Source organism: Bombus terrestris, chromosome 11, assembly GCF_910591885.1.
Source record: "Bombus terrestris chromosome 11, iyBomTerr1.2, whole genome shotgun sequence".
NCBI lineage: Eukaryota > Metazoa > Arthropoda > Insecta > Hymenoptera > Apidae > Bombus > Bombus terrestris.
This window is the reverse complement of record NC_063279.1, coordinates 12,280,671-12,294,860: the sequence shown is the minus strand read 5'-3', so window position 1 is coordinate 12,294,860 and position 14,190 is coordinate 12,280,671. Positions and strand designations below refer to the sequence as shown.

At 38.4% G+C, this 14,190-nt stretch overlaps 1 protein-coding gene across 3 annotated transcripts in view; it reads left to right on the top strand.

Annotated features, from left to right (window-relative positions):
* LOC100643585 (dipeptidyl aminopeptidase-like protein 6) overlaps nucleotides 1–14,190 on the top strand; it is a 116,308-nt gene that overhangs the window by 67,232 nt on the left and 34,886 nt on the right. The gene's annotated exons all lie outside the window — the stretch shown is intronic.

Here is a 14,190-nt window from a genome sequence, read left to right as displayed (position 1 = left end):
TTCGCCCAGTTAAGCAGATATAATTAAGGAAACACGAGGAAACGAGCTGATATGCGTTATTCTTCGTCGACGATTTATCTTGGAACTGGAAGGTTCTTGAAAAGGAAGGAACGAGTTAGCATATGAACTAGAAACCTTTCATGCTTCTACTCTGCAATTATTTGAATTGTTAATTTAGAATTTTGTTATGTATTTAGTGCGTTTGAGGTATGTTTTTCATTGATATGTTTAATCATTCATTGATGTCTATTCATATTAAACATAAATAAACGTATTATACATAAATATATAAATTGTATAGGATAATTATTCACTGGAATTCTAGTAAATAGCTCGCTTTTGAAGTATAATCTTTATGGATGCATGTCAAAAGTAATTACTTATTATGTGTCAACTTTCTAGCAAATCCCCGAAATGTACGTAATTAAAGAAATTATTAACGAGTGGAATAGACGAATAAGAAAGGAGCAAGCTGAAAAAAGGAATATTTCACGTAATAATAATTCTGGTTCCCCTCAATTTCATTAATTTATACCATGTCGTGTGAAACGGTACGCGTTGCAGATTTCTATCCTCTTTCGAATGGATCGGTCTCGCCAGAGATTAATCACGTTGGCTACATGCCGGCTGCTTATTTCTACGACTGGTACAAACGCGGCTGCTTTCTTTTTCAGCGTTCTATAGGCGCAGTCGAGGCCCGTGGCGTGGATAATAATTTCGTTGCTGCTCATGATGCTCATAAATTAAAGGAACGTCGGCCGACAACGCCTGTCCCGAAGGGAATATTTCCTCGTCGACCCTTGCAGGTCTAGGACGCATTTATTTCGTGCCTGAAAAACATCTCTCTGCTTTCTGTACTCTGCCATTGTACGAAAAAAAGGGACATTGAGGAAACGACGTAACAGAGTTGTTTAGAGCTTCCTGATCTTTTTGCTGTTGCATCGTTTCGGTAGATAATGGTACGGTACTTTAAAACGTGTAACTTTTTATATACATTAGTCGAGGCTAATTTTGAAATTGTAATTAAGACACTAGATCGATTATAGCCTCGAACACCAGAGTTGATATTCAAACAGTGTGCAATTTATCTTAATAGATACGCCACGCTTGCCTTTTAGCACGAAACGCTGCGCAATCAAATTTGCAAATGGCTAATAATGAAATTTCGCCTACTTTATCTTTATGTATTGTCGTTATTTTTATCAGTGCATTTTGGAAATAATTGCGAACCGATTTCCATTCATAGGTACCGCCAAGTATAAATATGGTAAATTCACATATTAATTCAGAAATGTCTAACAAAACAGATAATTGGAAGATTTAGTAATACAAGCTTATTCGAGTCGCCTAATCGTGTCGTCTGGTTACGAACATCGTCCTGTGAAGAGAGAAAGAAGGTATTTTACATGTGAGAAACTGATTTAAGGTATTCTGTGGGACTAATCCGATTAATAAGGCGGCAGACAGCCAGTGTACGAACAACAGGTAGCTCTGCGAATTAATAAACCGATTAGATCGTGCGAGCACACGGTCGACCTGGACTCGCAAGAAATTAATTCGTTGCAGGCTTGAAAACGCGAATGGAACATGTTTCTCTAGCTATATCTCGGATTTTCGGGAAATATTTATGGGGAAACGAAGCAACGGAGCAAAAGTAAATAGAAACTCGAGATAGTATTAGCATGTGGGTATTCTGAATTTAATTTCACGTCGAATAAAGCTTTGTAAATATTAAGAGTGAAATTTAGTGGAAAGAGAGGACCCCTAATTTGTGTAAATTCACAAATAAAGTTGGAAATATGCAAATAGATCAAAATCTGGTGTCAGAATTTTTCGACTTGTCTAGTGTTCTATGAGGAATCGTTCGCCTTCAGTGTATTTGTTGTTTGTTAATCGGTGACAGCAAACTAGAGGAAGGGAAGCTGAGAGCGACCGCGTAATTCATAATTAAAACCGGCGTGGCGAACGACACCGTTGAAGCAGACTTACGAAGCTAATGAAAATAGGAGCTTTATGGATTAATTAAGCGCCACGACACCAGATCCCAGCATTTGCGTTTCCCTTCGTAGACACAATTTGATTCCGTCTCGTGTCTTTTCCAGCTGTGCTGCAGCCTGTCACATTTCTCACGAAAGACGAATTCGGAAGATTTCACGCGTAATTTGGGAAATCGAAGCCCTTTGTCTTCGTACACGCCGACCTGGATTTCCTTTCGCCAACGATCGTAATATATTTTCCATCAATCGCCCACGAGGAAAAAGATACTTGGCGAAAAAAGAGAAACTTTCGGCCAAGTTTTCCCCAAATGTTCGATATTAACGACACTTTACGTGTTGAAAAGTTTTCCTGCGGATCCTGAAACTTTCCGATGGTGTGAGTTGCTGCTGGTTTATGACTCACCGCTTGATGGACTCTCTTGACGACTCGGAATTATCCAAAATGATATATTATCGTTTTATTCGAATTCTTAGTTTAAGGACCGCAGTGTCTGAAGCACAATAATTAGTTATTTCATGGTTATTACGATGAAAAATTACTAAGTTTGAGCCATTAAGAAGCATCATCGAGAGCTCCGAACCCATTCAGAGGGCACACTGGATTCTCCATCACTGTTTGAAATCGACCACTGTCGAGCGTATAAAACATGGATTCCATCACAAACACAAATTTGTTCAACTTGCTTTTTCGCTCGACGCGCTTCGAGAATTACAAACTCATACTTTATACCGGGACGAGAAAACTCTCCGCTCGATTTTCTATTTCTCTCTCCCTCTCTCTCTCTCTCTGTTTGTCTTACTCTCTTCGAGCTATCGACCGCGTGACAGAAACTTTTCCAATTATTCTCTTCGGCACATCGATACAACCAGCGGTAGCAATGGCTGCAACGAATATTTCTAGGCATCGCCGACCATGTGATTAAAACGGACGATCGCGCGTGATCGTTGAAACGCGCTCGTTTCCGGAAAGCGAGCAGTTAATGCCCCTGGAAAACCGTTGCGCCGCAAACAATGGCGTAGTACCAACGACCAGGTCGGTTTGATTCGTAAAAGTACGATTGCTGACGCGGCTCGGATCGTCAATCCCATTAGATTGGTTAGGTACCAGAAGCTAGAAAAATCAACCGGCTTCCAGCTGATTCCTGATGAATCGTTCGATGTTTAAGCTGATGAGGTTTCCGTGAATTCTCTTCTTTGATGTTAATGGATTAGACTAGGTTCTGTACTTGGTCTATGAGAATATGTAGGTTTATTATAAAGAACGTTTTCTACTTTCCTGGTCTTAAAAATAGCTTATAAGCTGGCGAAGTTTTGTAAAAAAAAACATACAATTAGAAAGATAAACAATATTTTCATATCATAGCAAGCGTTATACATTATGACAAGCATTTGAAGTCTCGATTGAAACATTTTTCTCTTCCCCTTTTCTCTATGCTTTTTTTCTTCTTTTTCTACATTACAGTACCACACTCACTAACAATAACATGATCTATTCGTGACTGAAACCCGGTGCAGACAAGCGATATTTTTCTCAACCGTTTTCAACGTTGCCATGCAGTGGACTGAAACAGAGAACATGTAAAATAACGCTCATCGTGAAATGTGTGACAATCGTTCATGTATATATAATGTATACAAATGTACCCAACCGTACACATGGCAATTTTTATCCGCAACCAGCGCACCCGCTTGTGGTATTTCCTTTGTCTGCAATGAAACGGCCCGAATAATTCTGTGATGTATAACTTTCGATCACCATGTACGCTTCTTTTTATGACTGTATTAAATCTATTGAAAATAACCAATCGGATCCGCACTCTTTTCATGTGCCGCCTTGTAAACGATCAACAGTACTTATCTTCGTGTGAAAGAACTCTACCTGCCTCAACACAGCTCTTACACAAAAGTAGGACGATTCGACGCTCAGATCAGTCCTGTAGTTACAGATCGCATTATCTATTTCACAGACGTGGCAAATTACGAATTCTACAGTAGCTGGCTGCAGTCCACGTACGCGTGCATCTATCATCGTCGTTTCTCACAACGATGTCTTCTATCCGCCAGGACAAATGACTTTGTTTGCGCCGCGGAACAACTCTGATGGAACATTGATTAGCGGGACTCGGAAGACAGGCTAACTTTGTTCCCAGCGTGGACAGGTATTTATGGTCGAAGCTTGCTCGGTCATCGGGCCAATGGAATTCCGATTTGGTGAATACGGCCCGTGCGCTCGTGGATGAGCGAAGTTTTCGCAATTTCACTTCACGGCGAAACTTCCTACGTTTCTGGATGGTCGTTAAAAGTGCTACGACGGTCTGCAGAGATGGCTGGTTTCGTTGTTCGTTTTAATTAAAAAGATGTTTCGATGGGGAAACGAGGGTGGGAATTGGTAGTTGCGATCCTCGAGTCCGGTAATGGGTTGTGTTAAAAGCAGAGCAACGCGACTAGATTTGTCGAGTTATCAACAAACTTTTGTGTAAAATTTTATATTTTATAATTTTAAATTTTTTATTTTAGAGAAATACGTTTGAATGTATAGTGGTATATATAGTAAACAGTAAAATATATAACTGAATAAAAAAATAATGTACATGATCATTCTTTTTCTGTGTCTCGATTTATAAAATTGATCAGCATCATTCGATAAATTCAGTAGACGATCTAAGCCAAAAATTTTTACACGTAACACTTGTTGAATCCGTCGACAGGACATGGATTTCGTAATACTACGTAACACATGTAGCAACAATGTCGTTTATTTTCGTTTGTCGTTGATATTATTAATATCCTTAAGAAAGGGATATTAATTCATCTGATTTTAATAAGTCAATATATATTGACTTGTTTGAAGTGGGATAACGAGTTAAAATAGTCGTTTCGTTGAAAGTAACTGTTTGAATGTTCTTGTCATTTGAACGTTGTTTCTTCGAGAACGAATAAACAGCGTGTAAGCAACGGAACGGCGGTCGTGAAAACTTTCGTGCCAACTGAAACGACATCATTTTAGATCTATACAGGGTAGTACACGCTTCTAGAGGCTGAGTTACTGGAAACTATAATCGGCTTTTGTGTGCTGATAAAGTAGTTCTAACCTCCGGGAAACGACGCGATGAATCACCTCGAAATTACAAGGATCCCTTGAATGTTCGTTGAATGTGTAATGATGTATACTACACGAGCAGAATTATGATTAAATTCCATTGTAATTAATTAAAGTCTGAGGTGCTTTTAATCTTAATTGAACGGCAGGTCTAAGACATTTTATGTAATTAATCGTATCTTGCAAATTAGGACTAGGACCACATATACTGTGTATCCAAATATATTGTACAAAGACCATTAGACTTGAAGTAACACTACAAAACCGAATGCGTATACAGAATTATGCTTTAATAAAAGTCAACATTAATTTTGTCAGATGCATAAACTTACAGTGATGCTAAAACGACGAAAAGAAACCTCTTTATTAAAAATGGCACAATATATGGTAAACCCGCAATCATGTAGAATAGTCATATAAAAAGATATTTATAATTATCGAGTTTCACGAGAAATATTGTCATCCGTTCTGCAGACATGCTTCTATAAATAGTGAAACGAGTCGCAGATGCAAATGCCTTAATATCCGCAGCACTAACCTCGCTTCCTGCTTTCGATAGAACTTCCCGATATCACGAAACTAACACACGCGCGTCGCAAGAAATATTGAGAAATATACGTCACAATCAATGTTAAATATCGATTAGAAGATCCTAATTGCATTCGGAATTTGTACAAATACCCAGTATAATTTTTTGCCAATTTTGGAGTTAAATTCTTTGTAACATTGATGTTCTGATCAAGAAATATTTTGATAAGATAAAGAAGAATGTTTAACTTTTTGTAGTTCAATTAGCATTTGACACTTGATATTTGTGATAAAAGTTATAAAAAAAAACTGTAGCTATCGAGTTACGATTCGCAGTAAATCACTCATCGTAAACGCATTGAATGTGCGCGCACGACTGGATAAAGGTAGGACCCAGGCCAGCGATGGAGGCTGGAAGTCACGAAATAGCAGTAACGCGTATTCCTGACCCATGAGTCGGTTGGGTCGAATATATCTGCCGAAACGTGCCAGAGGCGGAATTATCGTGAAATATACAGAGCGAACTCCAGCGAACGTGCATGCGATATTCTTCGCGCCGACCATAAATCATACTCGTCGAAAACGCGAATCGTTTCCGAGGAGGATTGGGAGGATTTCTGGTAATGCAATTACGGAATCGTGTAATGGCTGCAGTGCACGACGAAACTTCGGCTAAGTTCGTTAGTTTCAGGGAAAATTAACGATACGTTTCGGTAGATAAACGATCGAATTCGATGGAAATTCGTGTCTGTTTATCGCGACGCGACGATGACCGAAAATTGGACGGTGGAGAACGGGAAAATGGACCGACATTAATGATTATAAACGTGTTTACTACGTTGACGCGTTTTACATTTGCACGTGCCGCTGTAATATTGAAGGACCTCGTGAACGCGAGTCCCTCGCTGTTGACGTTTTCGCGGTACGTCGTTTTTCACGTAAATGGTATTATGCGAAAACAAAGGTTCATTCGTTTCTCTTTTACTGGCTGATATTTATTGCGTTATTATAGTGTAGTTCGCTTTAAAGGTGAAAAATTCGTTGGAAGGTGTACTGTACATGGACCACTATGAAAGTGTCCAAACGTTACTGACAGAATAATAGTAAAAAATCTTTAGAGTAATAATAAAATAAATGTAGATTATTGAAAGTTAGTAAAGGAAACCCATACAGAACTGTGTTACGAGTTAATATTATAGGTCTATACAATGTTTCAGTTTAAAATTGAAATAACTGTGTTCAGAGACTAAATTCGAAGACTGTCTGGTCAAAACCAGGCTCATTCCACTTTGTCCGCCGAATCCGCTTCGAATTCCACATCGCTTTCCGCTTTTGTTATCTTCAATTTCTGGTAGGAGACCGGTAGCTTTTATCCGGTTCCGATGTCTCGTGAAACGACAAGATAGGAAACGGTTGATCTTCGCCTGAAATTGGCAGTTAAAGACGAAGAAAGAAAGGCCCCTCAAAGACGCGTCGCAAGAAAACTTTAACGAACCAATTTGGCGCCAAGTGGTTGGCGAGCGAAAGGAAATGGACAGGACTCCGTGCGAAAGAAGCAAGTTGACGACATTTCGCGGGATCTATTCAACGGAGCTGTGTGAAAATTCGATTAGCGTAAGAACTTTGCCTTTTTTACCATGTCCCGTGTAAATGTTTTTGCCAGAGACGCTTAACGAATGCCAGATCGTAAAAACGTCGCACCGCCGCAACGAAGTTCTCGGTTTAGCGATTTCCATCTTGGATGTCAAAGAAAAAGCGCGAGTACAATGGTAGAAAACATATTCAAACATCAAATAATTAAAAAGGAGCTTTTTATTGCGCACAATACAAATCCCTCTTAAATTTCGTTATCGCGAGGCAAATACGTGAATCATTATTCAGCTTGGAGACACTAGTATCGTTATTTTAATCCTGCAAAGTTCTCGAGATTTTTGTTCTTATTTAAAGAAACAGGAAGATTTGGAACGTTTTATCTCATTCGCCACGAAAGACGTACTTACATATACATCCTCAAATATCGAATACATAATTATTTGCTAAAAGAATATGTACATGTCTTCTATAGTACAGAATGATTTTTACTTTCATTTATGTAGCGACTTACTAATGTATTTGAATATTTACTAAAAAATGTCTATGAGTAGATTCTTTAATTATACTTAAATATCTCAATAGCGATTCTGTTATATTTCCCTTAAACTTAAGAAATTTTCCGACAATAGAAAGATACAGTTATGTCAAAAATCCTATTTTTAATCTAAACTTAATCCATAGCGAGATGTTAATACTCCTTTTATTTCCTTTTGATTGAATTCTCCTTTTGCTTGAATCCTTTCGACTGAGACAGCATCATGAATGTTTCATGGAGAAACAAAATCTCTGAAGATAAATCCATCGAGCGAATTCGTCGGCAACTTTCGAACAACTTGAAACACGCACGTGCGTGAAACGCGTCTGCCATCAATCTCCATTGCGATTTCGGTTTTGTCGTTTAGACAGGGCTGACAACTGTGGAGGATTAATCCAGTTAGCCTGGCCACCGTGGACTGTGACTGATGAATGAAATCCGGGGTGGCCGACCTTATTTTGCGTCAACCATTGCCCCAGTCCCTCCACGGCGCCTGCATCCCCTTCGCTGCTCTGCCTACCCTCTCTTTCTCTCCCACTGGTTTCCAGCAACCCTCCTACCAGCATTCGAGCGAAGCTTCGAGCCCACACAGTCTGCCGCACTACTGACGTAACACATCCCCTTCTGACGTCACGACCTGGGAGCAACGTGGTAACCCTTTCACCAGGACAACGTCCTCTTTCCGTTTTTCCTCTCGTTGCTTGCACGCTGCTCTTGTGATTCTGCCTTTCCTCATCCGTTGTTATCAATCGTTGTATGCGGTTAATCTTGGAACTGTTTATGGAATCTGCCCTAATTACCACATTAGTTTCTGACAGCATTGTGGCGTATTGTTCTTACTCGCGAATATGTTCGTTCGGGAATTAACCCTTTCACGCTACAATGTACGCAACACTGTATTCTCCTAAGTTATTAACCAACTGAACCAGTGGTTCTGAAACAATGCTACATGTACCATTGGTGATATATTAGAGTGGTTGGGTGACACATGGATAACTCGTGTAATATATTAGATTGTAACATACACTATCGCTAATAAGTATTTGGATATTTTAGCTATACATAGTGGTACACGAATGTTGGTAATTAATTACAAAATCAATTTAGATTTAAATCAAACGTAGATTCGTGTAAAATTTTGATGTAGAATTCAATTTCGTCTAACGAAGTTAACTCTGCGAAATTTTAAAATTTCCACGTTTTCGACGTTTAAAAGCTGGTGAACTAGAAAAATTTCGCCGTATCCTTACGAATCTACAAACCGCGCATATGCTCGTCAAAAATACCGACGTCCATCGTTCCGTTTCTATTCTACAATTTCGACAATTGCCAATTAAAACTGACCGAATCAATCAAACGTGTCTAGCAATAAAAAAAATAGAACTGAAAAAAGAACCGGTTCTGATTCCTCTTAAAAAAGAAACAATTCTGCTTGTCACGCCACTTGCTCGTTTGCGAACAACTACGAGCAGCGACGTGTCCAGAATATCAATTCTGAAATTCGGACGATTCGTTTAGGATGAAAAGTCGTTTCGAGTGAAAATTCGGTGCAACTCGGGAAGCAATGTTTAAAGCAGAGTTGCGACAATAGAGCGCAGAACTTTAATTAAGGTTAATCCGTCTTGGAGGGGCGTGACTCGTTCGCCACGGACGTTGAAAAGTTCAAAGTGCCTCGGTGCCAATCTCGACCGCCTCCTATCGGCTTCCTGACGAATGAAAAGAAGCCGGTGATGTAATTAAATGATTCCTTCGGGCAATAGCTTTTGGCCAGCCGACGGCTCCCTCATTATCTAACTTGCCCGCAAACGCTCCTTTCCCCATCCCCTTTTGTCAGCTTGGACTGAGCGCGATGGATGCAATTCAATCCCAGGCGAAGAAAGCGAGAAGATCTTGAAAACGATTTAATAGACGTACCCTCGACACCGCGTCAGCTGGATAGACGATAATATCGTTAAAAGTTGGACGAGGCTGCCCTCTGGCTTGATCCTCGACTTTGTCGGTCGACTTGATGTATTCGACGAATCTTGTTCGAGTTCTTGGATAATTCATTTTGCAATCGTCGAATAATTTGCAATCTCGAAGCGCGAAGATGAGAAAAATATAAGATTTTATAGTAATGATCCATTTTAAAATGGAAATATAAATTGTGGAGCAGTGCAATAATTCCATATAACGATGGAATAATAAAAAATAATTATATTTAAAATCTTGATTTCAAAAGTGTACTTCTAATATTAGATACACCATTTTTTCACAAAATGTCATAAATTTGTCATCTGTTGTTAAAATATCTTCTACTTATATTTGTTATACTTTACTCTTGGAGTCTTTAAATATAAACAGAAATTCTTAAGTAAATAAGTTTCAACGCTAAGATAATAGGAGGCAAAACGATTTAAAGAAAATCGTCAATGAAGATGATGGAACATTGAATCCATAGAAACGTGTTCAATAGAAAGTAGAATGCAGAATGGTATCATTTCGAAACAGTAATTTTGCGATTCCGCAATAAAACATTGGTGTATTGAAATCCACGGGTTCAGATACATAGTACTTTTACAACATTGTGTTACATCGAACCGACCGGGAAGCAGAAATGATGCATGCGGTCGTACATGTACTGTATTTTCATCCAATTTCTCTTTACGAGACAGCAATGCGAGGAACGATAGAAAAGCGCCAACCAGATTATAATAAGGTTTCCGGTAACCAGCGCTTGCATAAAGAATGCCCTTAGTTTATCGTGGCTACGATAAACAATAAACGCGACAACGTTATGAAACGGTGTTCCCTTAAGTTGCATAGTCCAGACAATTTCAAATGTTGATCACGTGGATCATTTTTTATATGAGTTTGTTCATTCACTCTCGTTATAATAACGAAAGGAAATACATATTTGATAAGGCAGAGCTTCAATAGAGAGATCATCAAACATAGCTGTGGTTAACAATATTAGGATGATAATAACAAGTTGATTATACTATAACTCTTGCTGTATTCGATGAAATATACAGCCGAACTATAACTCGTAGCCTTAATTTTCCAAACTATGAATTCTCACTGCCCTTTCCTTTCTTAATCTATTACTCTTATATTATTATATTATGGTTAGTAACCATTTAAGCTTGCATATCGATGTCTTCTCATCTTTTATTTCTTTAGTTACTTTAATAAAAGTATCCACTCTTACCTAGAAGAGATTCGGATATTTCACTTTCGTTACACGCATCGTAAGTAATACAGTGCGAAAACATCCGCTTATATCAAGGAAAGTCACGAGCACATGATAAACGATGGAAATGGCGTGATACAAAAACGTAAAATACGTCATTCTCTACGGTGACAAAAATGACGCTTGGTCTATAGCAGCGTGAATAAAAGTTTCAGGTTAATGGCCGGCAGGCAACGGCAGTTAAATCGCTGTTCCGCGACGCAGTTTTATAAATGCAATCACGAGAATTTAAATGGTGGAGGCGTGCTGCGAGTAGAAGGACGATGAATCCGAGGCGGAAAGGAAGTATCGTGCGTTTCTCGTGCCGTTCGTATTTCCTGCTCTTTGCATTCCTTTTACGTCCCATAAATTCCCGCCAGCTGAATCGCTAGTTCGTTATCACGATCTATGTTTCACAGTCGCTTCCGGAACGCGTTCAGGCGGTCTACCGAATGAGCGCCTGATATTGCGGAGAATGTTAATCTCTGCGGTTGATCTAGCGATCATCCGGTTTCGAATTTCGTAAATTTTGTACGTAACGTGCTGACTGTAAGGAACTTACTCGCGGAGGATCAACATAAATACAGCCATTCCATTATAATTATTTCAATATATAAATATAATTATATAAATGTTTTAATATTAGAAAAACCTTCTTTTAAAAATATTAGCATAGAAAAAACAAGGGAAACAAGGTAAATTATTGGGAAATCATTATCCCTCATCCGTCCTTTGCCTTTGCTTTTTACGGAATTGATACATGCTCGTATCTATGGAGCTAAATGAATATTTTATAGGACTTGAATTACCATGAATTTGAAGATTGAAACTTTCCCTTTATAATGGTCTGGTTTTATTTTGATTCAAAACATGCGGTCTCTACAATACTTTGGAAAGCGAAGGTTTTTGTTAGTCAAATGTCATTCGGATCGAATTCTCTAATTTGGTGATCGAGGGTATAGAGTTCTCCAATTTGGGGGTCATTTCTCGAGTTCGTATCGAGTTCTCTAAATTAATGGCCGTTTAGGTGGAATGCTGTAATTTGGATGTCAAAGGATATCAAGTTCTACAGTTCGAAGGTTATCTATGTCGAATTGTGTAATTTAGGAGTCGAAATTCAAATGTCAAGCACGTCGAAGTTCAGAACTTAGAAAACGTTCGATTTCTACCGAAATAAAAATACCGAATTCTATCATTTAAGGATAAAGAATATCCTGCAACCTCCAAAAGAAGTACATTTTTCGATTAAAAATAAATGCTATAACGCAGCAGATACCAATATTTATCTTGAAAACTCTAAAATCACTAAAGACTGCTGGAGTAAAACTGTTATTACATCAATTCAGAGTTCTCACGAGTGAAACATCTTCGAGACCAAAGTTCAACGCCTCGGGGAGCATCTAATCCTACTCGATGTCGATACGAGTAACAACTATCGAGTCCCTTGAAACATACTTCTTTGGTGCCAAGGTATCGGGCCTAGTTCCACGTCTCCTGAGTCCTATAAGTTCAGGCTCATCTGTAGCTAGCCGTATATCCAGACGATTTTCCAGAACGTGAAGAGTTTCCTCAAAATCTCTATCTACTAAGGTACTCGACGAACGTTCGTCCGCGAAGGATGCATTTAAGTTTTCAAGGACTCGCGCGATGTTCCGATCACGATGTTGCGTTAGGTTAGTTGCGAGATGTGCTTCGTCTGAACTGTAAAGGATCTCGAAAATTCACGGGAGCTTCCTGAAGGGTCGACGAGTAGATAAGGACGTCTAAACGTGGAAGATTTGGAAATGATGGAACATTAAACTCTCGTGAGTGCATTATGATGACGAAGATATGATAAAGATGTAAAAGTATGTGTATTATCTCGTTCATGAATATCTGGATACTTAAATGGAGTTATAGTGCAATAAAATCGTGATTATCAGAGCATGGATTATCGAGAACATTAATTATTGAAACATTATTTAACAAAGAATATAAAAGTATTTTCCTTTAGGTGTATAAAGAAGATTAGAAAATAAGAATAGAAACTGAAAGAAATTGATTCAGTTTTACTAAAGCTTCTGTTCCTGTTTAATATTGATATTGATAAAATAATTCACAATACTCGTATACGTGGAGATACAGAAGTGTTATCGTTATCGAAGAATCGTTTCGTAATTCGTTTCTTAAGTTTAGTGTACGATGCAGTAGCTCGCATGCATTTAGAATTTATTGTACATACTCGCGCAGGCTTAATCGCGATTTGAAATTTAAATTGAAAATAAACTAATGGCTGGCTGTGTGCGTTCTCGTCCGGAAATTTTGACTTTAATTAAATTATTCATAGGGGATGGCGGACAGGCCGAGCGGTGTAATCCTTTATTCAAGTTTAATTCCCTGGAGAATTCGTAATTATCCTTTGTCCCTATCCCTCGTCAATGATTCAAAGTGTCCATTCATGCTTTCCACGAACTTGTAGGACACATATTGACTTGACATCATGGCGCGAGAAAAGTTATGAAATGTGCTATAATTGATAATTTAGGATTTTAAATGTTTAACATTTTAATGGAAAAGAATCGAAACTTTATATTAAATACAAATTTAAACGCTGTAAGTTTTTACTTCTAAGGCTAGTGGCCTAATACTTATGAATGGACATGTATATCATTTATTAGTCTACATACGTCCTCAATTCTAAAAACCAAGGATTTATTATCATTTTCAAATTGATTAAATTTGATGACGCAATGGAACTTGATAATTAGCGAAAATTATCGCCAAATTAAAATTATGAAACGACGCTATAAATAATTTACGTGATCATCGGCGAGAATAAAAATCAGATAAGACTAACGAAGTGGCAGACAAGAATGTCGATGAAGCGTCTCATGCAAATTACCATGACATTTCATGAGAATCGTCCTTAACCTTTTTCCTCACTGACCGAAGCTCTAATAAAAAAATCGATATTAATCGACCTGAAAACGATTCATACTATTCACTCGATCATGAAATCCAAACGACGAGGCCGTGTTTCGATAAAGTTTCGATTCGTTATTTATCTTCGTGTTTAACTTAACCGATTGCCGTGGCTCAATTCGATTTTCAGTTTTAGTTTCATGTTATTCTTCTATCCACTTCCGCCTTGCCCTTCGTGAATTCTTTCAGAAACTGTTCTTCAATCTTTCTTCGATTACTCTCGAACTGGATGAAACTTTATCGAGCCGTGTGTCTTGTTTAAGGA